Genomic DNA, 17,595 nt, shown 5'->3' on the forward strand with positions numbered 1-17,595 from the left:
TAGTTTTTATTCTAGAAACTTTTGATTTACCAACCACATTTAATTATAAAAATCAAGAGTTTTTATATATAAGAATTGAGTTGACCCAAATATTTAAAGAACCAACCTACATAATTCATTAGACAGAAATGATTTCTTCATTGTAACTACCTTTGTCATAGTAAAGTAACTAACCATTGTCAGGAAAGAGTTGTTCTGGACCCTAGAAAGTCTCATTTGTCTGCCTTTTTAAAAGTTGTTTATTAATATTCAAATGTTAGGAAATACCACAACTATACAACATATAACACATAATATATAAGGCATGATGTATGATATAATCTTGGCAATGTTAAGTCCTCAACTTTTGTTTGTCTTTTTCAAATTACATTAGGTTATTTATTACAAGAAACATTTAATTTATTTATTTATTTATTTATTTATTTATTTATTACAAGAAACATGTTCCATGGCTGAATTAGGTCCCCAGAACCTATAAAATAAAACAGAAAGAACCCCATAAATTTTCTTACTTCCACAATGTGCCAATGATATTCTTGCACACACACATACACACACACTCTAAATAAATAATAAATAAATAAATAAATAAATAAATAAATAAATTTTAAAATTGAACTTACATTAAATACACACATTGATGTAGAAAATAAAATTTTTGCAGTACAAATACTTCCATGAATAAATATGGTATAGCTATTAGAATTTCATATGAATATTTAAATGTCATCAACACCATAATTTGTCTATACAGATATGACATATTTTGTAAGGTCTATTTTCAGAATTATTGTTTTGATGCTTTAAAAACAGAATTGGTTTTTAGTGGGGTTGCTTCAAGTATCTCTTCATTTAATTTGATATTGGCTGTTGGTTTCCTGTATATTGCTTTTATTATGTTTAGGTATGGGACTTGAATTCCTGATCTCTCCAATAATTTTAACATGAAGGGATGGTGTATTTTGTCAAAGGCTTTTTCAGCATCTGAAGAGATGATCATGTGATTTTTTTTCTTTGAGTTGAATTTTGTTGATGAATTTCCATATATTGAACTGTCTTTGTGGACCTGGGATGAAGCCTACTTGATGGTGGAGAATGATCATTTTGATGTGTTCTTGGATTCGGCATGTGAGAATTTTATTGATGCCTTTCATACCACAAGAACACATGTTCTACTCCGCTCATAGTGCCCATTTTTTGTGATAGCCAGATGGTGGAAACAACACAGATGTCCCACAACAGAAGAATGCATACAGAAAATTTGGTTCATTTACACAATGGAATACTCTTCAGCTATTAAAAATGAGGACATTATGAATTTTGCAGGCAAATGGATGTAACTAGAAAATATCATCCTGAGTGAGGTAACTCAATCCTAAAGTACATGCATGATGTATACTCACAAATAAGTGGATATTCCCCCCAAATTACAAAACACGTAGGATACAGTCCACAAAATTCAAGGCAGTTAACAAACAGAATGGCCCAAGTAAGGATGCTTCAATCCCACTTGGGAGAGAGAAGAAAGCAATCACCGGAGGCAGAGGGAGGAAGGGACCTGGGTGGGTGTCTATTCCTACACAAAATATCATGAACATGAAACAAGTTGGGGAGGAAAGGGTTTATTCAGCTTACACTTCCACGTTGCTGTTCATCACCAAAAGAAGTCAGGACAGGAACTCACACAGGGTTGAAACCTAGAGGCAGGAGCTGATGCAGAAGCCACGGAGGAATGCTGCTTACTAGATTGCTTCCCCCTGGCTTGCTCAGCTTGCTTTTTTATAGAGGCCAGGACTACCAGCCCAGGAATGGCACCATCCACAAAGGGCCCTTACACCCTTGATCTCTAATTTAGAAAAATGCCATGAAAGCTAGATTTCATGGAGGCATTTCCTCTAGGGAAGCTCCTTTCTCAATGATAACACCAGATTGTGTCAAGTTGACACACAAAACCAGCCAGTACAACTGACCCCTTCTCAACTTGACACACAAACACATCACTATTAAGCTTCAATCCTTACTTTCTTTTTTTTATTGGATATTTTATTTACATTTCAGTTGTTATTTCCTTTCCCCATTTCCTCACCCACCCAGAAACCTCCTATCCCATTCCCCCTCCTCCTGCTTCTATGAGGATGTGCTCCCAACCACCCACTCCAACCTCCCCGCCCCCAAATTCCCCCACACTGGGGAATCCAGCTTTCACAGGTCCAAGGACCAAGGATCTCCTCTCCCACCTATGCCCTACATATACAGATGGAGTCATGGGTCCCTCCCTATGTGCTCCCAGGCTGGTGGTTTAGACCCTGGGAGCTTGGGTTGGTTGGTATTGTTGCTCTCCTCATCAATTCTTACTTTCTTATTCATCCCCAAGATCTAAATAACTTTAAAAGTTCCAGAGTCTTTACAAATTCTTACAAATTAAATTTTCAATCCCTTTAAAATATTCAATCTCTTTTGAAATTCAAAGTCTCTGAACTGTGGGCTCCATTAAAATACTTTCTTAATTCAACAGGGAAAAATATCAGGGCACAGTCACAATCAAAAACAAAATCAAAGTCTAACCGTCCAATGTCAGGGATTCACTCACTATCTTCTGGGCTCCTCTAAGGGTTTGGGTCACTTCACCAGCTCTGCCTTTTCTAGCACACAGCTTGCCTTCTAGGCTCCAGATGCCTGTACTCAACTGCTGTTGCTGTTCGTGGTGGTCATTCCGTGGTACTGGCATCTCCAAAACACTGCTGTCTTCTGCTGCAAATGGACTGCACTTTCACAAATAGCCTTTCATCGGCTCTTGTTATAGTGCTAAACCTCAACTTCTCTGCATGAGCCCTTCAGTTCTGGGCCTTCAACTGCCACTGAGGCTGCTCCTTCACCAGTGGCCTCTCCTGGTCTCTCACAGTGCCAAGCATCTACTCCTTCATGTTTCAAATCCACTACCACCTGGGTGACTCTTATACATTACCAAGTCTGGCTGCCAACACAAGGTACAGCTGTGGCTGACTCTTCAACACAGCTTCTCTGTGCTCTCAGGAAACACTTCCCAGAAGATTTCACCTTAGTCATGCTGGCCTCTTCTTAATCACTGCTAATTTTTTAGCTCCAGCTAACCAGCATCAATCATCCTAGTAATGCAAAGGTTTCACTTTAGTAGCTCTAGCTATCTTGTCAATCACAGCCGATTCCTCAGCCGAGCTAACCAAAACCACAGAATCTTCACAATCAAAACAGCAAGGGTGCTGATAAGAGTCTTTAATCTTCCCTCTGAAATTTCACAAGCCAAGCCTCCATCATTTGCACCATTCTAAACTTATCTTCCAAGCTCCTACAGAACATCCCACAGACCTCTTAACACCCAATGGCTCTTTTAGCCCAACGTTCCAAAATCCTACCACAATTCTCACAAAAACATGGTCCATCTGTCACAGGAATATGCCACTATGCTGGTACCAATTTGTCTTAGTCAGGGTTTCTATTCCAATAAAAAAAAAAAAAAAAAAAAAAAAAAAAAAAAAAAAAAAAAACAAAAACATTGTGACCAAGAAGCAAATTGAGGAGGAAAAGGCTTATTCAGTTTATACTTCCACACTGCTGTTCATCACCAAAGGAAGTCAAGACAGGAACTCACACAGGGCAGAAACCTGAAAGCAGGAGTGGATGCAGAAGCTATGGAGGAATGCTGCTTACTGGCTTACTTCCTCTGGCTTGTTCAGCTTGCTTTCTTATAAAAACCAGGACTACTAGCCCAGGGATGGCACCACTCACAATGCCCCACACACAAACCCTTGATTATTAATTTAGAAAATGCCTTACCGCTAGATCTTATGGATGCATTTCCTCAAGGGAGGCTCCTTTCTCTGTAATAACTCCAGCTTGTATCAAGTTGACACACAAAACCAGCCAGTAAAGTGGGAGAGGGGAGAGAGAGGGAAAAAAGGAACATAATCAGGTATGGGGAAGGCAGGACAGAAGAGAGGACCTGAGGACCAGCACAATGAATAGAAATATGCAACCTTGTGGGTGGGAGGTGGAGGGACCCTCTAGAAAGTACAAGAAACCTGGGAGGTAATAGACTCTAAGGACTCAAAGGGAGAGACCTTAGGTAAAATGACCAACAACAGGGAGAGGGAACCTGTATAGTCTACCTCCAGTAGAAAGATAGGATATCAAGTGAAGGGATGGGCTTGTCATCATCCCACAGCCAAAAGGTCTGACCCAGAATTATTCCTGTCTAAAAGAACTTCAGGGACAAAGATGGAGAAGAGACTGAGGGAAAAGAGGTCCAAAGACCAGCCCAACTTGGATCCATCTCAAGAGGAGGCTCCATGGCCTGACATTATTACTGATGCTATAGTATGCTTACAGACAGAAGTCTATCATGGCTGTCCTCTAAGAGGCTCAACAAGGAGCTGGCTGAGACAGACACAGATATTCACAGCCAATCAGTGGACTGAGGTTGTGAATTCCTGTGGTTGAATTAGGGAAAGGCTGGAAGAAGCTGAGGAAGCAAACTGCATAGGAAGACCAGCAGTCTCATCTAATCTGGACCCCTGAGATTTTCCAGATGATGAATCAGCAACCAGGCAGCATACAGGAGCTGATCTGAGGCACCCAACACATGTACAGCAAAAAAACTGCCTGGTCTGGATTCAGTGGGAGAATTTGTGACCAACCCTCAAGAGACCTGAGGCCCTAGGAAATGAGGAATGAGGGGGTTGTGTGGGGGGGATCATCCTCTTGGAGACAAGAGGGAGGAGGAATGGGATAAGGAACTGTGGGAGGGAAGACCAGGAGGTAACAGCTGGACTGTAGAAAAATAAGTGCAATAAAAAATGGAATTGGTTATTTTATTTACTAGTAGTTGCAGTAGGCAAAATTAAATTTTTCTTTCATGTATTCATTTTATGATTAGTCATCACTGCTACAGAAAATATGCTGCTAGACCCATAGACATGTAATTATAAAAATAACAATCTATTTATATAAATATGTATGCTTATACATGTGTGTATTTACATGCATATACACACATGTCTATAAATGCCTGCATATTGAGTGTATCCCTTATCCTAAATGCTTGGGACCAGATTTCAGGGCATTTTTTTTTCTTTTGCAACAACTAGAATGCCAATCTTGTAAGCCATATTAAATCTAAATCCTCCAGTGGAGAATCCTGGTGGATTCACCATATAAGCCAGGAGATACTAGTAGCTATATCTTGTCCTCCAGCTGTCCCCATCCAAAATGGACCTATCTCTCTCCTGCTTCCTCTCTCTCTCCGTCCAACCTGGAAGTCCTTCTGCTCAACCAGTGATTGGCTCCTTAATTCATTAGGAGATGGTTTACTAGTCAACTGAGTACATGACTCACTCCTGGTCTACAGCCCCTCCCTGGAGAACAGAATTAATATCAAAATACAAACAGCATCAGGCCCATCCACACTTCCCCATTTCTGTTCTAATAAAAAACAAAACTTTTCTCTCAAATATAAATTGAGCACAACTATTACCACTTAGTAATTTATAAAGATAGACCTAACACCCAGTTCATCCTTTTTGTCAATAAAATAGAACACAGTCATCTATCCTAACTTAAAAGACTTATAATTCTACACCTGACTTATGTCCTGGCTTTAGATTGTATGCCATCTGAAAACCATTCTCTAAAATCTGTTTTCTCAAAGTAAATAGCCTGGGATGGCTATGGGACTATAAGTAGTCTTTCAATCCCTTCAGAAATCCGAGAATGACCAACATTATCAAAGATATAGGAAGCCTAACACAGCTTCCAGAACTGATTCAAGTTGTAGAGACAGCTGCCTACTTATACAGCCCCAGTAAGTCAGGAAGTTGGAGCATCTGTCTTCAGTCTTCTGGCCCAGGACCATTTGACAGACCACTGAAAAACAGGAATCATTGAGGACTAGCCTATTCTGTCTCGGCAGAACTAAGCTGTTCTAACCTGTAAATTGTATCCTTTCAAGAACAGTACAGGTCTGCATGAGAGATTGGCAATTTCTGCCCAGTGGCGACCTAGCCAGAATGTACAGTCTGACCTGGAGGTATAGTTGCTCAGGTGCTTCATTGATTCCACAAATGGGACACTGTTAGGAGCAGATTTGTATCAACAAGTGAATAAATAACATTGTCACATTCTGTAGATTTCTGACTATTTTTTAAAAATCAACTATCTATGTAAAGTAATCTAGGCTGACTCCATCAACTAATCTCAGCCATTTCTAATTAAATATCTTGAAAACACCCTAACAATAAACTCAGAGCCATGAATTTGCTATTTGGCCCTTAACTCACGGGCTTAAACATCTCGGATCAGTTTATATTGGTATTTATAGAAGGATTGGGTCCAAGCCTTGTACTTATAAAATTTTGTATCAATAGAAGAAATTTATACCAATGAAATCTTGATTCTGTATCAAAATAAATTCTGTACTGAAATAAGAAATTATGACTTCAATTTAATAACAATTATACAGATTCCTACCAAATGAGATTATGGCTATACAATCAATTCTAGCTATTTCCTCCCTGTTCCAATTATGACCATTTCTAAATTTCCTCGAAAGGCAACCTTAAAATAACCACATCCAGCCCCAAAGCCCAGGAAACTGGGGTGACAACTCTCCATAACTTTTTGAAGCCTTTTCAAACACACAGTGTGATACCTTGAAAATGAGATCCAATTCTGAGCGTGAAGTATTTGTATGCTGGGTGTGGGTCTCATACTCAAACTCTACGTGTGATTTTCAACAATATTTTAAACTTTTTCAGGAGAAAACTTTGTTTTATGACATCTTCCACTTGAGGCAACATTCCAGCATTCACATAGCTTCACATTTTGGAGTATTTCATACTTCACCTATCTTGATATATCTATGTGTGTAGGGGCAAAGTATAGTGGGAGGGAAATGTTGAGAACTAAAATCTTGCAATTACATTTTTCTAATCATTGAGTAGTCTAGCTTCTGGGCTTTGAGTGAACTGTTAATTCTAGATAGTGACTGCTTAAACTTAAACACTAGCAGAAATCTTGACCCTTCTGTAGCATCACAGGGCATGCCCCTCAGTTCAGAAACCAGGTGTTTCATTACATTTATTTTGTAGAGTCGTGAATCCTACCACTAGGTAATTATTTTCATATCCTAGCAAAATAAAGATCTCGATTAGATGCTCTATCGCAAAAGGATGGTAAAAGACATAGTAAAAGACTACTAATGTATTCTATGACTAGGAAAACCTTCTGGATCTGAACCTTATTATGAATTTGGAGGCTTCATACTAAGCATAAATTTATTGATGTTACAATTTTGCATATGTTCAAAATATAGTCAGAAATAAAGACAAACAATCCTTTGAAGATATTCAAATTTAATTCTATTTCTTTAATATTTAAAGAAATACATATCCTTTTCGAGACTCTACTGATAAGTGTAGTCCTCACCCCTTGTAGTGGTTTGAACATGCTTGGCTCATGGGAACTGTCACTATTAGGAAGTATGGCTTTGTTGGAATAAGTGTGTCATTGTGTAATTGGGCTTGGAGGCTTCCTAATACTCAAGCTATGCTCAGTGTGCTTGAGGAACAGAGTCTCCTGGTAGCTACCTTCCCATCAAGCTATAGAACCCCTGGTTCCTCCAGCACCACGTCTACCTGCATGCTGCTATGCTTCCCACCCTGTTGATAATAGACTGAACCTCTGAAATTCAGCCCCAGTAAACTGTTAGCCTTTATAAGAATTGTCTTGATCATGGCATCTCCTCACAGCAATAAAACCCTAACTAAACTAACACCCAGCATCAAGGAAACCTCCCCCTACAACAGACAGAGCCCACTACAGAAAAGCACACCCAATCCACATACAGAGTTGTGAAGCCCAGTCCCCAAAGACACATTCTCAACTCAACTCCTAGACCTAAACTCCTGTACCAGTCTTAAGGGTCTCAGTGCAAGAAAGAGAAGAAAGATTGTAAGAACCAGAAGACTATGAAGTTTCCTAGGGAATTGTGTCTCCCAGGAATGACAGAAGCTATACCCATAAACTCTCATTGCCAACATGACTGCCTAAGCCTGAGGCAACAAGAATAACAGCAATATTCAACTAACACAGACAAGAGAATTAAAAGTTGAACTTTTTTCATAAAAATGTCAGCAGATTATATTTGCATCCATGAGAAACATTATCTTTCCAAAGAATCCAACTCTTCATTTCCATTTATATAGGAAATTGATTAATACTTAACTAATTGGTACTTGCAGATAGGGATTAACAGAATTCATTTCTCTTCACTGCTCAACCACTGTAATTTAGATCCTTACTTCGATTTAATGCTTTTATTATTTTCAAAGGTAATCATCTTCCTGTTGTTAGAAATAAAATATCAAAGTGCCATGCTAATTATAGCTTATTTGTGCCTCACAAATTAGCTAATTAACATCACTGAAAAGTAAAAGCACAGCAAGTGAAGTCTGAACTCCTGAATAGGAGTCAAGCCTCCTATGCTGTTAAGGGTTGAGAGATGTGTTGTCATCTGTCATTAGGTCAGATACACTTCAGAGCTAATAACTAGGCAGAGTTCACTGTTCTTCAGTAAGATAGCTTTCTCTGATGCTTCAGTACAATTGTAACTGGAAGCTTGTTCCATCAGTGCCCCACTAGATAGGTAAGAGCTGTGAGGAGATGGGAAAGTTTATTTAAATAAACTCATACAGGACTCTGGCATTCACCACTTGATGGAGAAAACCATAAATTCCAATCTTACTTGAGATTTTATATTTGCTTTGTAGTATATTTCAAAACTTAAGATGCTAACAACATTAACTTTTTTTTCTTTTTTTAATTGGATATTTTATTTACATTTCAGATGTTATCCCCTTATCGCATTTCCCCCCCTGCCCAGGAACCCCCTATTCCATTCCCCCTCCACCTGCTTCTATGAGGATGTGTGCCCACCCACCCCCCACTCCCACCTCCCCACCCTCAAATTCCCCCACACTCGGTGTTCAGCCTTGTTGGGACTAAGGATCTCCTCTCCCACCTATGCCCAACAAAGCCATCTTCCCCTACATATACAGCTGGAGCCATGGGTCCCTCCCTATGTGCTCTCAGGCTGGTGGTTTAGACCCTGGGGAGCTCTGGTTGGTTGGTATTGTTGCTCTCCTCATGGGGCCACAAACCCTTTCAGCTCCTTCAGTCTTCTCTCTAACTCCTTCATTGGGAACCCCTTGATCAGATCAATGATTAGCTGTGAGCATCCACCTCTAAATATGTCAGACTCTGGCAGACCTCTAAGAAGACAGCTATATCAGGCTCCTATCTGCATGCACATCCTGACATCCATATCAGCATCTACCTTTGGTGACTGCACATGGGATGGATACCCATGTGGAACAGCCTCCAAACGTCCCCTCCTTCAGTTTCTGTCCCACACTTTGTCCCATATTTTCTCCCTTGAGTATTTTGTTACTCCTTCTAAGAAGGACCAAAGCACCCACACTTGGTCTTCCTTCTTCATGAGCTTCATGTGGTCTGTGAGTTGAATCTTGGATATTGCAAACTTCTGGGCTAGTAGCCAATTATCAGTGAATGAATACCATGTGTGTTCTTTTATGATGCTAACAACATTAATTCTTCAAGCTCAGAATACTTTATTAAGGAGAAAACAACTAGAAACTAGAAGCTTCTGAGACAGATAAACTCTACTCCCATACAAACACAATGTATGTGTAGTCAAGAGAAAAGAAGAATCGTGGTCACAGGCACCTCCATCTATATGATCAATGTGCTCCTTTGTTGGGCACCAACTCCTAGCAGAAAGCAGCTATCATCTTTGCAGCCATCTCAGGCCATGTATTTGAAGGTTGATACTTTTCCACCCTGACAAGAGACTTGCAAGTAGCCTACAACAGCTGAGCATACTCTGATAAACATCTTTTTTAGTGTCCCCAGCTGCAAGGCACTCATGGTAAAGTGTCTCCTGCTGCACTCTTCTGCTTGTGTTTATATACCCATGATTTTCTTTCAATAAACGAGACTTGACCAGACTCTACCATGGCTCCATTCTTCTCATCTCTTGCCCCTCCATCCCCACTCTCTCTCTTGCAGACCCCGTTGACTGACCCACTGGCCCGGATCACTCCTTGGCACAACATTCCAGAGCAAAGCTTGTTCAGGGCCACTTAGCAGCTAACACATGTCTTGGATGATTTTTAAGTCTCAACGCTCATAAGTGAGACAGTCCAATAAAAGACACAAAATATGTAATAAATGTGTAAATATCAAACTACGCTTACTCAATATTATAAGTGGCATAAAATCACGGGTGATTGCCCATGATGTAGACCCCATTGAGCTAGTGGTTTTCCTGCCTGCCCTGTGTCAAAAGATGGGGATGCCCTACTGCATCATCAAGGGAAAGGCCAGGCTGGGGCACCTGGTCCACAGGAAGACATGCACCACTGTTTACCTTCACACGGGTTAACTTGGAAGACAAGGATGCTCTGGCTAAGCTGGTGGAAGCTATTAGGACAAATTATAATGACAGATGTGATGAGATCTGCCGCCACTGGGGAGGCAACGTCCTGGGTCCAAGTGGCAATGTCCTGGGTCCTAAGTTGGTGGCTCACATTGCCAAGCTGGAAAAGGCAAAGGCTAAAGAACTTGCCACTAAACTGGCTTAAAAATTGTACACTAAGTTTTCTGTAAATAAATATAATTACAAAATTTAAATAAATGAATGAATGAAAGGCAAAATCTAAGAATAATAGGTCAAAAGCACAAAAATAAATGTGACTAAAATCACAGAAGAATATGACTCTCACCTAAAGAAAGAGATGCCTATCAAGATACAAGAAGCATACAGAGCACCAAATAGACTAAATCAGAAAAGACATTCCCATGACACATAATAATCAATATGCTAAATATATAGAGTAAAGAAATACTACTAAAGGCCGAAAGGAGAAAAGACCAACTAATATATAACAGTGGACTCATTAAAACAACGTGTGCTTTCAATGGAGACGCTAAAAGCCAAAAGGGCCTAGTTGGATGTTGTACAGACTTTAAGAGACCACAGATGCCAACCCAGACTACTATACACAGCAAAACTTTCGTTTTCTTTTTTCTTTTTTTTCCCCAGCAAAACTTCAATCACAATAGATGGAAAAAAAATAAGATATTCCATGAAAAAATTAAGTAGTATCTGTCTACAAATCCACCTCTCCAGAAGACCATAGAATTAAAAGATCAACCTGAAGAAGTTAATCCGCACCCATGAAAACACACAGAATCAGGAACCTTGGACCAGCAAATGAAAAGAGGAGGGAAAAAATCCACACTACAACAACAAAATCACAGAATTCAGCATTGGTCATTGATATTCCTCAACATCAGGTCTCAGTACCCCTGTTTAAAAAAAAAAAAGACTAGAAGATTGGATAGAAAATAGAACCCATCCTTCTGCTACATTCAAGAAACACACCTTAATATTAAGGATAGCCATTATATCAGGATAAAAGGATGAAATAAATTTACTCCAAACAATAAACAATCTGGTGTAGTCATTTAAATATCTGACAAAATTTAAGCCAAAAGTAATCAGAATAGATAAGGAAGGACACTAGATAGTTGTCAAAGGAAATACTACACCAAGAGGATATTACAATTTTAAATATCTATGCAACAATCACAAAGGCACCCAAGTTCATAAAAGTAGCATCAGGGCACTCCTTAGGAAGAAAGAAAAGCCAAAGTCTAGTCAGTGACACCAAAGAGCCCTGTAAATGTGGGGTCAAGTCAGTCTGGGACAAGCCAGTCACAAGAATTAGCTCTAATCCCCACAGAATGGAAGTCAAAGATGCTATAACTGTGCTTGTTCATAAATTGTAGGTATCTAGCTCAAAAAATGAGTCAGGAAAGAGAAACATTAGTGGCAGTTGTTTGGTAAGGTAGTCAAAGAAAATATATTCACCCAAGGCAAAGAGAGAGTGAAAACAGACTTTTGGTTCTACTACTTTCAGTTCTATCAGGCTCGAAGGACAAAGACCAGGTGTAATCTTATTGAAAACCTGGTCCAGGCCATTTCTAAGGGCTCATACTTCAAAGAGCCGGCTTTTATAAAACTATAAAGGGGCATTAAAGTCTTTTGTTTGTTTGTTTATTTGTTTGTTGTTTCTTTTTAAGGAGAAAGCATTTTTATTGGATAGCCTACAAGGGACAATGGTCTGGCTGTAACACAGAAGCCTGCAGCCAGGTTTTCCATTTCTGAGAACATAACGGCATTGCAAGAGATAGCCAGCATTGCAGTCATGACCACACCTTAAATTTTAGAAACACTGGATCAGCTTGCTCAAAGCCAGGGTCTCAGTGAGTCAGAGGTGCCCTCTCTCTAATTACAGAGACTCCAGACAGTGTCTCACTCTAATTAGAGAAAACTGTTTGTTGTGTGGCCAACTTGCTCTGAGGGTCCTCTTTTCTTATCATCTCTTCTTTCTTATTTTTGATCTGTGCAGCTTTGAAGATTTGTTGATTGTGTGTGTGTGTGTGTGTGTGTGTGTGTGTGTGTGTGCGTGTGTGTGCCTATGTGTATAAAAGTGTACAATGTGAGTTCAGGTGCCATTAGAAGACTGAAGAGGATGTTGGATCCCCCTGGAACACCAGATATGGGGATTGGAAACTGAAACAGGGTCATTTCCAAGAGCATCAATGTCCACTCCTCTAGTACCATCTGCTTCTTTGTAAGCATCAGTTGCTCCCAAAATTCTCCCTTATGATCCCCATCTTTCAAACACATGATACACCACACACCTTGTCGGTTGTTTCACTTTTCTCTTGCATATATCCAGTTCTGCCTTCAGCACCTTTCTGGGCTGGCCAATAAACTGACCATGTTCTATACAGGCAATGGCTTAAAACTGATAGGATGCCAGTAGTAACCTTCTAGAAAACATAGCTTGAGCAACTTCTTAAGGACCCACTCTGGAAGTAGCACTCATGTGTTCAGAATGTATGCCCTCTGTTCTTTTAAAATTGTTCTGTCCTGATGGCTGTTCACCCTGCATCAGAATGGATTTTTAGTTCTTAAAAGTGATCCTTCCAGATTACAAAAAGCTTGTTCAAATCATGTGTCTTGCATAGAGGGACGGCTATCCAATCATCATGTGCATACTCAGGAAAGAATTGTTACTGGAAACGGAACAAAACCTCTTGTCTTTGGCCCAGCATCCCACAGAGTAGAAAACATTTGCTTTGATTCCATACCCAGGTCAATGGACCACAGAAGCCAAAATCAGTTCGTTAAAACACCACCACTGACCACAAGCCACCCAAGAATGAGACACGTTTGTAAAGACTAGCTCCTTCCCCCACATGCTCATTTTCAAGGCCATATGGGTTGGGGGAAATTGTGTGTCTCTGTTAAAGTGGTTTTCAATGTGTATGTGAATTGGTTTTCATTCTGACATGATTTCTGATTTGTAAATGTAAAAAATAAATGTTAAGGAAAAGAAAGGCTTAGCTACTGCAGATGTAAATGCACACAGCAAAGTTGCCACCGTGTTCAGAACTTAGAAGAGAGAAAAACATTTTAGTTATTTGCAGTCTAATAACCACATGAGAAGAACACTGTTCAAAGAACCTGACAAAACATATCTCTAATATGTACTCTTTGAATGAAAATCCCCCCATCCCTGAGGTGGCAGGACTCACATCTGTGTTAAAGAATTTATGAAGCATTTTTTTAAAAATAAAATCATTCTGTTATAACGAACTCACAAATAAAAATAACACACAGCTTGGCACAGCCACTTTAAACACAGACTGGCCATTCTGAAGCAATGGAGCTTCATGTAGGGTCTCACACTTTCAGGATCAATTACAATTTTATATACTCATCCAAATTATGACAGTTGAAACTAGAAAAACACACAGCTTTACAAGTTCTTTCATGATGCATGTATCTCTTTGACTACATTCTGTCCTTCCTCATTGCCTAATATAAACTCTTCTTAGTCTTCTTTCTGAATATTATTCTAGACTCACTCTTGGAGCTGTTCATAGACAAGCATTAATACATTATAAATAAAGATCTCCATATGAGAGAGAACATGGAGTTTGTTTCTGAGTTTGAATCACCTCGCCTGGTATCATACATTCTTGGTGCATCCATTTTTCTACAGATTTCATGATCTGATTTTTTTAAAAGATGAATAATATTCTGTTTTATCTATCTATCATTGTCTTGGTTAGGGTTTCCACTGCTGTGAAGAGACACGATGACAAAGGCAACTTGTGTAAAGGAAAACATTGAATTGGGGCTGACTTAGAGGTTCAGAGGTTCAGTCAATTATCATCATGGTGGGAAACATGGCAGCATCCAGATAAGCATGGCACTAGATGAACTAAGAGTTCTACATCTTCATTCAAAGGAAGCCAGGAGCAGACTGACTCAGGAGCAGCTAGAAGAAGGGTCTCTAAGCACATGCCCACAGTGACTGACTTCCTCTAACAAGGCCACACCGACTTCAGTAAATGCTCCTAATAGTGCCACTCCCTGGGCCAAGCATATTCAAACCACCACAATCACATTTTTATTATTTTTTCATCTGGTGGTATACATTTGGATTCATTTCATCTCCTTGTTATCATATATAGAGCAACAATAAACATCATGCATTCTGAGTATATACCCAGAAATGAAAGACTTACAGACTAATTAGTGCTTCATGATTGTGGAGAATTGGAATGTTATAGACCGAGTGGAAAATTATCATGGGTGGTCTTTGGAACTCCTTAACAACCATTTATCCTACCTCTGTGCATCAATATCCTGTGATTATCATATGACATTTGTGTGCTATATTAATAGACCACTAGTTTCTATCAACCTAAAACATGGAATACCACCAGGTAGTATATAAGTGAAGGGGTTTCACTGACTGTGCTATAACCTACCTTTAGATGTTCAATATTTGAAAAGTACCTTGATTTATTACTTCCTTTTTATCTAATTGAAGAAGCATTGTGAAACTGGTATGTTGGAAAATGGTTTGGGAGAAAAACTACATACATATTATTTGTCAATCATAATTGGCTACAGAATTACTCTCTTTCTTCCTTCAAGGTAAGAGCTTTCTCTTTCATCATCAGTCTCAATATAAAAGGTTAATTGTGTACCCTTCAATTAATATCAAATTGTTTTGAAGAAGGCTTGACTATAAAAAGTCATCCAGTACCAGCATAAATTTTGCAGCAATAGTTCAGGCAACTATGATTGCTTTGTTAATTATAACTGTTTCTTAGTCAATTATTAAGGCAACCGTGTTCTTTTACAGATTGTGATGTAGTATGATCAAAAAACAATCTTATACATGAACAATAAAACAAACAAATAAAAGGATGATTTAATTAAGAAATGACCCAGCTCTACTAAGTGTCATAGAATCAACCAAACAGTAGTTTAAATAAATATTAATTTTTGCTCTATGGGTAATTTTTTCTCTTTTCTTTCTAATTATAATATATCTTCACCCTTTCTCTGATCTCTCAAACATCTCTCTTGCCCTCCCACATCCTCTCAAATTCATGGCTTCTGATTCTTTAGTTGTCACTGCTATACTGTATATTTAAGAAAAAGAAAAGAAAAACAAAACATGGGTGCAGCCTGTTGAGTCCCTTTAGTGTTGTTTGCATGCATGTGTTTTCAGAGTCACCTCTTAGTATTGGATCACCAGCAAGGGGGCTCATCCCTAGGAAACACTAACTCTTCCTCTCCCAGCAGTCATTAATTACTTATAGCTCTCCATCTAGGGTTGGGACCCCATGAAATTTCCCCTTTTCATGCTTGCATTTTTATCAGTTTATCTTTGTTCAAGTTTTACTTCATGCATCCATATTGTATGGATACTATGGGTCTGCACCTTCCCTATCATTTCTAGGGTTGGGGAGATATCTTGCGGCAGATGTTCTGCTTCTTGGTTCTTGCCGTCTTTCTGCCCTCTCTTCTGTAATGTTCCCAGAGGCTTAAGTGTTAAGAACTGTGTAGTACATGTATTCGTTGGGAATGAGCACCCATGGTCAAGTGTTCTCTACATTTTAATCCAGTTTGGCTTTCTAAAATAGTCTCTGACTACTGTAAAACTAAGCTTCTTTAATGAGAAGTGAAAGTTACACTTAAATGTACATAATAGAAGAAATATTTAAATGCAGCTAGAAATTATACTGATTTAAGAGAGTATCAGTACTAAGCTCTCCTCTAAGAACTGACCTCATAAGCTATAGGTAGGTTGCTGGGTTTGCAGTAACAGTCATGATTTCCCTACTATTGGGTGGGCCCTAAGCCCAATTGAGTAGCTATTTGTTACCACTAAGACATAAGTGACACTCTATATTACAAGTGCCCCAATCAATATCTATCACATATAGTAGGCACTGAAAAATATTTGTTGAATGAAAGAATTTTATCTAACAAGGATTGTCTTGGGTTAACACTCTCAGGAGAGCTCTTAGATCAATAAATTTAAAAGATATTAAGTTGAATAAGAGGGAAATAAGATATGGAAGGTTATTTGAAATAGAATTTCTCCTGGGAATCCTATTTTGGCACACTCCTTATCTGCATAATGCGAAATTTCATAGAACAAGGTGGCAGCTTGGATAATCTATGATAGCTGCCTAGTACTTAGGATAAATGTCAGAAAGATAAATATTCTTTTTAATCTGTTGAATGAATAGTAATTCTTAGAATAGACTTACAAACACTAAGTGTTCATCATTTATTGAGCACCAGTTATAGCACATATGTCTATTAAATATCAGAATTTAAGACCTACTCAGAAGACTCATAATAGGGTTCTTTGAGTCAATGTAACCTGCTTGCTCACAGTTGTCAAAATAATTTGGGTAAAATGTTTCATGCTATGCATCTCATTTCCCCATATTTTATTCTTCCATACAGCAAAAATACACACAAAAGAATGCAAACAAGAAAATGAGGCCATTGGATACAAATATTACTTATACTAAGTGAGTTTTTATGCCACAGATGAGGACTAGAAAGATAGCTCAGTCATTAAAGGCTAGGGTCACAACCATTCTACAGAGGACAGTTGACTAATTTGTTGCTGTTTGTGTAAACACATCTTGTTCTCTGTGATTTTTTTTTCTACTCTTTTGTTTCTTTTCTTCATTGAACACTCTCTTCCTTCATTGGTTACACAGCTGAATTTGAAGGCTCAGCTCACTCAAATATCAAATAAAAATTTGGGGGAGAACTTGGAAGTGAAATAATAAAAGCTAAAGTTATATATAAATATTCTACTATCTGAATTTTGTATAAATTTCTCCTGATAACCTTGTTTATTTTTATTAGTGCACAGTAGTCATAAAAAGTTTTAAGCAAAAGGTTAATGACAATGATATTAAACAAGATGCTTATCTAATATTTAATGTTTAACAGTGTCTGTATGTGTGTGTTTTTGTATAGTTAAAGCAATAATGGTACCAAACCTTCTTAGAATTTTCTTTGGAAGATTCAGAAGAAAGTATTCTTTAGGGCAGAAGCCAACCAAAGGTCTTTTTAGA

Source organism: Arvicanthis niloticus, chromosome 12 (genome assembly GCF_011762505.2).
Source record: "Arvicanthis niloticus isolate mArvNil1 chromosome 12, mArvNil1.pat.X, whole genome shotgun sequence".
In the NCBI taxonomy this organism is placed as follows: domain Eukaryota; kingdom Metazoa; phylum Chordata; class Mammalia; order Rodentia; family Muridae; genus Arvicanthis; species Arvicanthis niloticus.